We start from the raw sequence: 6,101 nt of genomic DNA on the forward strand, positions 1-6,101 counted from the left end.
ACCCATCGACGATGAAGGATCGGCGATATATTTCTCTGCCTGTTTAAAGGGGCAGTGTCTCTGTGTCTGTTTAAAGGGGCAGTGTCTCTGTGTCTGTGTAAAGGGACAGTGTCTCTGTCTCTGTTTAAAGGGACAGTGTCTCTGTGTCTGTTTAAAGGGACAGCGTCTGTTTAAAGTGGCAGTGTCCCTGTGTCTGTTTAAAGGGAGAGAGTCTTTGTGTCTGTTTAAAGGGACAATTTCATCGAGCCATAGAGACATAATGGCAAACAAAGAGGCCGTTCTGCCCATCGAGTCCGTGCCGGCTCTCTGTAGTGCAATCAAGTCAGTCCCATTCCCCCACTCTATCCCTGTAGCCCGGCAAGTTTGTTTCGCTCAAGTGCCTATCCAGTTCCCCCTTGAAAACATTGAGGCCTAGAAATGCAGTCGTGTTTGCGCCCACTTATTGGCTATAGAGTGGTTTGCGCCCGAAGTTTTTTAGCGCCCGAAATTCAGTCGGTCCCTAACATCGGCGTTAGCCGGTAGCGCTGCGCCAGCACCGATGACGTCATCGGTGTGCGCAGCGCCCCGGTTCCAATGCGATTCCGTGCCGACCGCCAAATTCAGTTGCGGCCGCCTCGCCCGTGGCGGCCGCAAACAGCGTTTGAAAAACAGTGCCTTGCAGCTCCAAGAGGCCGGCGCATAAAGGTGGAGGGGCGGCCGGCCGCTTTCCCGGCGGCCGCCTGGCCGCACCTCCCTCCCCGGACTCCTGCACCACCCCCCCGCGGCATTGATGTCTGACTCCCGCGAGCCCGGCACTTCTCCGTGGTGCCGGGCTCATTTGCCGGGGGAATCCAGCGGCGATCTCACGGCTGCAGGCAGCTCCTCCTTAAGAGAAGGAGGAGGCCTGCAGTACCCCAGCCTGCCGCACCGCATCGGGTGCCGCAGCGGCAGCTGGACGCCTGAAACTGACTTTCATCGCCCCAAACGAGGTGGCCAAACCCTGCAATAGCGCCCACCTCCGTCTTGGGCCGCCACAACTGAATTTCAGGCGGGCGCTACGGGAATCCGGGCGAGCGCTAAATTTCGGGCGCTAAAGACCTGGCGCGGCGATACCGAATTTTTAGCCCTGAGTGTCTCCGCTTGCACCACTTCCGTTGGCAGTGAGTTCCAGGATCTCACCACTCGCTGCTTAAAAAAGTTTTTCCTCACATCCCAACTGTATCTCTTGCCCAAAACCTTAAATCTGTGTCCCCTAGTCCTTGTACCATCAACTAGTGGGAACAGCCTATCCTCGTCTAGCCTATCCAAACCCATCATCATTTTGTACACCTCTATCAAATCAACCCTCAACCTCCTTTGCTCTAATGAAAACAAATCCCGCTTTTCCAACCTGTCCTTGTAGCTAACACCCCCCATCCCTGGAACCATTCTGGTGAATCTCCTCTGCACCCTCTCAAGGGCATTCATATCCTTCCGAAAGTGTGGTGACCAGAACTGGACACAATACTCCAGTTGTGGCCTAAACACTTATAAACTTATAACATTCTAACAGGACTAGACAGACTACATGCAGGAAGGATCTTCCCGATGGCCGGGGAGTCCAGAACCATGGGCCACAGTCTAAGGATAAGGGGTAAGCCATTTAGGACAGAGATGAGGAGGAATTTCTTCACCCAGAGAGTGGTGAATCTGTGGAATTCTCTATCACAGGAGGCAGTAGAGGCCAATTAATTAAATATATTCAAGAATGAGTTAGATATATTTCTTAAGGCGAAAGGGATCAAGGGATATGGAGAGAAGGCAGGGATAGGGTACTGAATTTGGATGAGCAGCCATGATCTCATTGAATGGTGGAGCAGGCTGGAGGGGCCGATTGGCCTACTCCTGCTCCTATCTTCTATGTAACCAGTGCTTTATAAAGATTCAGCATATCTTCTCTACTTTTGTACTCAATACCTTTATTTATGAAACCCAAGATCCAAGATGCTTTGCTAACCAGTCCCTCAATATGTCCTGCCACCTGCAGGGACCTATGCATATTAACTCACAGGTCCCTCTGTCCCTGCACACTCTTTGAAACTGTGCCATTAATTATATATTGCCTCTCCTTCTTCCATCTGACAAAATGCATCACCTGACACTTCTCTGTATCAAATTCCATCTGCCACTTGTCTGTCCATTCTGCTAGCCTTTCTATGTCCTGATGCAATCGATTGCTATCATCCTCACTGTTTGCCACACCTCCAAGTTTGGTGTCATCGGCAAATTTAGAAATTCTACTCTGTATTCCAGTATCCAGATCATTTATATATATCAAAAAGCAGTGGTCCCACTTCTGACCCTTGGGGAACACCACTGTCTACCATCCTCCAGTCTGAAAGACAGCCATTTACAACAACTCGCTGTTTTCTGTCCTTAAACCAATTCCTTTTGCAAGCTGCCATTGACCTACCTATTCCATGAGCCTCAATTTTGTTAACCAGCCTTCTATTTGGTACTTTGTCAAACGCCTTCTGAAAATCCATGTAGACAACATCCACTGCATTCCCTTCAATGATCCTTCCTGTTACTTCATCAAAACATTCAATTAGAGTAGTCAAACACGATCTTCCTTTTACAAACCCGTGTTGACTCTCCTTAAATGGCTTAAACCTCTCCAAATACCCGTTAATTTTTTCCTTGAAAATTGTTTCAAAAATTTTACCCACTGCTGATGTTAAACTGACTGGCCTGCAGTTACTAGGATTGTCCTTACACCCTATCTTGAACAATGGTGTCACATTTGCTATTTTACAGTCCTCAGGCATCTCCCCCGCATCCAGGGAATAGTGTAAAATTAACGCAAGCACTTCTTTTATCTCCTCCCCCAATTCGCTTAGTATTCTGAGATGCAAGCCATCTGGACCAGGCGCCTTATCCACTCTAAGCATACCCAGCCTTTCTAGTACATCCTGTCTGTCAATTTTCACAATTATAAGGCACAGAAACAGGCCATTCGACCCAACCAGTCCATTTCATTGTTTGTGCTCCACTAGAGCCTCCTCCCGCCTTTCCTCATCTAAATCTATCTGCATAACCCACTGCTCCCCTCTCACTCAAATGTTTCTCTGCTTCACTATCTGAGGAGTTGTGAATGGAGCTGAGTACTACAACTATTAGCGAACAGGCCCATTCCTGACGTTATGATGGAGGGAATATAGGAGCTGGAGCAGGCTGCTTAGCCCCACGAGCCTGTTCCTCCATTCAATGAGATTATGGCTGAGCTGTGACCTCACGCTATAGACCTCCCTTTACCCGATATCCCTTAATAGCTTTGGTTAAGAAAAAAAATCAGTCTCAGTTTAAAATTAACAAATAACCTAGTAACAACTGCCGTTTGTGGAAGGGAGTTCCTAATTCCTACAACCTTTGCGTGTAGAAATGTTTCCTAACTTCCCTCTTGAAATGCTTTAATTTTTTAGGTTATAACCTTTTTCTATAACCTAGAACCATAACAAATTAATTTAAAATTTCACTGGCCGGGGTGATAATGCACTCAAGTGGTCCAGGCAGCGGCCGGTCGAGGGGGCCCGACTGCCTGCCTCCCTCTTCCATGGCCATGTTCACACCCCGGTGGCCCTGGAGATGGAGGACGCGTTGTCCACTGGCATGCTTGAGGCCTTCCGCGACAGGTGGGCGCCGCGTGGACTGCAGTGCATCATCACCCCGGCCAATGACATTTTAATTTAATTTGTTTATGTTCTTTTAAAGTTTTATTAGTTACAGTCTATTTATTTTAGTGTACCCATCAGAAGAGTGCACGCACCTCAGACACATCTCACAGCTCCTCAACCATGTGAGGCATCTCACCCACACACACAAACACGCCTGCCAATACACTCCTTCACAATAGCCCCTCTTTTTCTGTTCCAGGAAAAATAAGCAAATGGCTATCAGCAGCAGGAGCCGACCGGGAGCGGGGAAACACGACTCCATGAGATCACTCCCCTTGAGGAAGCAATGCTGGCCGTGATCGGGAGACGTGTGGCAGGCAGTGGGGCCTGAGGTAGAGCAGAGGGCATCTCGCAGAGAGGTATGTGGCCACTGTGGCTTCCTTGCAGATGCTGGCCTATTCCTTGTCTCTAATCGCCCAAAAGATATACTTGCTATCGCTGCACCCTAATCCTTCCCCGCTTTACATTGTAGATTCCCAGGAGCAAGACACACCTCGCCCGTGGAGCAGGTTCAGCAACAGCAACAGTCACCTCACTCCCTGGAGGAAGAGGAGAGCAAGGACGAATGCACTGTGTCACTGGCTAACACTGTAGCAGGCACCAGCTCAGAGGCCGCCACCACGAGCTGGCTTAGAAGAGGGGTACTCATCGAGCGATGCACCAGGCAATAGCGGGCAGCAGCCACGCTGGGTGGAAGGAACACAGATGCCACCTTTCCAGGGGGGGGGGGAGGCGAGATCTTGTGCTAGCTCTGCTGGAGAGGAGTCGGATGAGGACCTCACAGGGCCAAGCTTCAGAAGATGGCTGATGGATGCGACAAACCAAATGCTTGTTGTAATGGAGAGCCTGCCTGACAGCCTACTGGTCGTGGCGAGAGGGATGGTGGTGTCCGCCTCCACCTTGGTCCGGGGCTGGACCCAGAGCCTGGAACCCATCCTCTCCAGCATGGAGCGGCTGGTGACTTCCAGCCAGTGACCTGAGGAGCCCAACATCATGCAGCGTCTGATGACAGAGGTTGCAGCTTCCACTGCAGTCATTGCAGCTCCCATGGAGCAGCAAACTGCTGCAATGGAAGCTCAGGCAGCTGCCCTGGTGGCTCTAGGCTCCTCGGTTGAAAGGGGTTTGCAGGTTGACTCCGATGCAGATCTGTCCTCTACCAGATCATTGGGTGGGTTGAACAGAGGCCCCCAGGTAGTGGCGTGGGAATCGTGGAGCAGGAATCTACAGGCCTCTATCTGGATACCAGCATTCCTACTCCCTCCCCCGCCACTCCACCATTGCTCTTGCCATTGCCTGTCAGCCAGGTGGCCCAGAATGCTGAAGCACATGCTGGGATGATGCAATCTAAGGCGGGGCCATCACGGCCTCCAGCCTCTCGAGGGCGTCCCAGGAGGACATCTGAACTTCCCTCTCCAGATTCTGAGCAGCCTCCACCCCGCCTGCTGCTGCCAATGGGGTTGTACTTCGTAGAAGCACCAGATTACCCAACAGCACTTATAGATAGCCACTGAGGGTAAACCCCAGGGTGAACAGTTTAATGTTTTTAAGTGATGTTGTTTCTGTCATATTTACATATTTTGTTTCTGATGTGTATATAACATTGATTATGGTAATTTGGTAGTCGTGGAATCGGTGGTCTCTTATTGTAACCTTCAGGGGGAAGGGGTGACCGGATTGAGTGCAGATGATGGACTCTCTGGTGGAAGGTACCTCGTGTGGCCACAGTGCTCTGGGGTCTGTGGAGCTCGTCCCTCTAAAGCTCTGTTCAATTAGATTGCGACGAGCAACCCTCCCAGGTGCGGCTCATCTAGCTGGAAGCCTCTGGTGCTCCCCCGTTCCTTCTCCACCTCCTGTGATTGACCCTCTGGCACATATGCTGATGGTAACAGCTGGTCTCATGATCGATAGATTTTCAAACAGGCGCCCATTTAGTACAGCACCCATTTAGCGCCTGTTTTCACCCTTTGTCCAAAATAACCCAGGTGTGGTCTAACCATGGATTTGTACAGCTGTGGCACAACTTCTACCCCCTTGTAGCCTAGTCCTCTAGATGTAAAGTGCAGCATTCCATTTGCCTCGTTAATTATTTTCTGTTTCTCTCCATGACAGTTTAACGATCTATGTACATGGACCCCCTAAGTCTCTTTGGACCTCCACTGCTTCTAGCTTTTCACTATTTACAATGTATTCTGATCTATCCTTTTTAGGTCCTAGTGGATGACCTCACACATTTGAAATCCATTTGCCTCAGTTTTGCCATTCACTTAATCTATTAAGATCTCTTTGTAATTTTATGCTTCCATCTACACTGCTTCCATACCACCTATCTTTGTGTCATCGGAAAACATGGATATGTAGCTCTCTATCCCATCATCTAAGTTATTAATAAATGCGCCAAATAGTTCAGGC

Source organism: Somniosus microcephalus, chromosome 4, assembly GCF_052327205.1.
Source record: "Somniosus microcephalus isolate GS21.2 chromosome 4, FLI_Smic_1.0, whole genome shotgun sequence".
Lineage (NCBI taxonomy): Eukaryota > Metazoa > Chordata > Chondrichthyes > Squaliformes > Somniosidae > Somniosus > Somniosus microcephalus.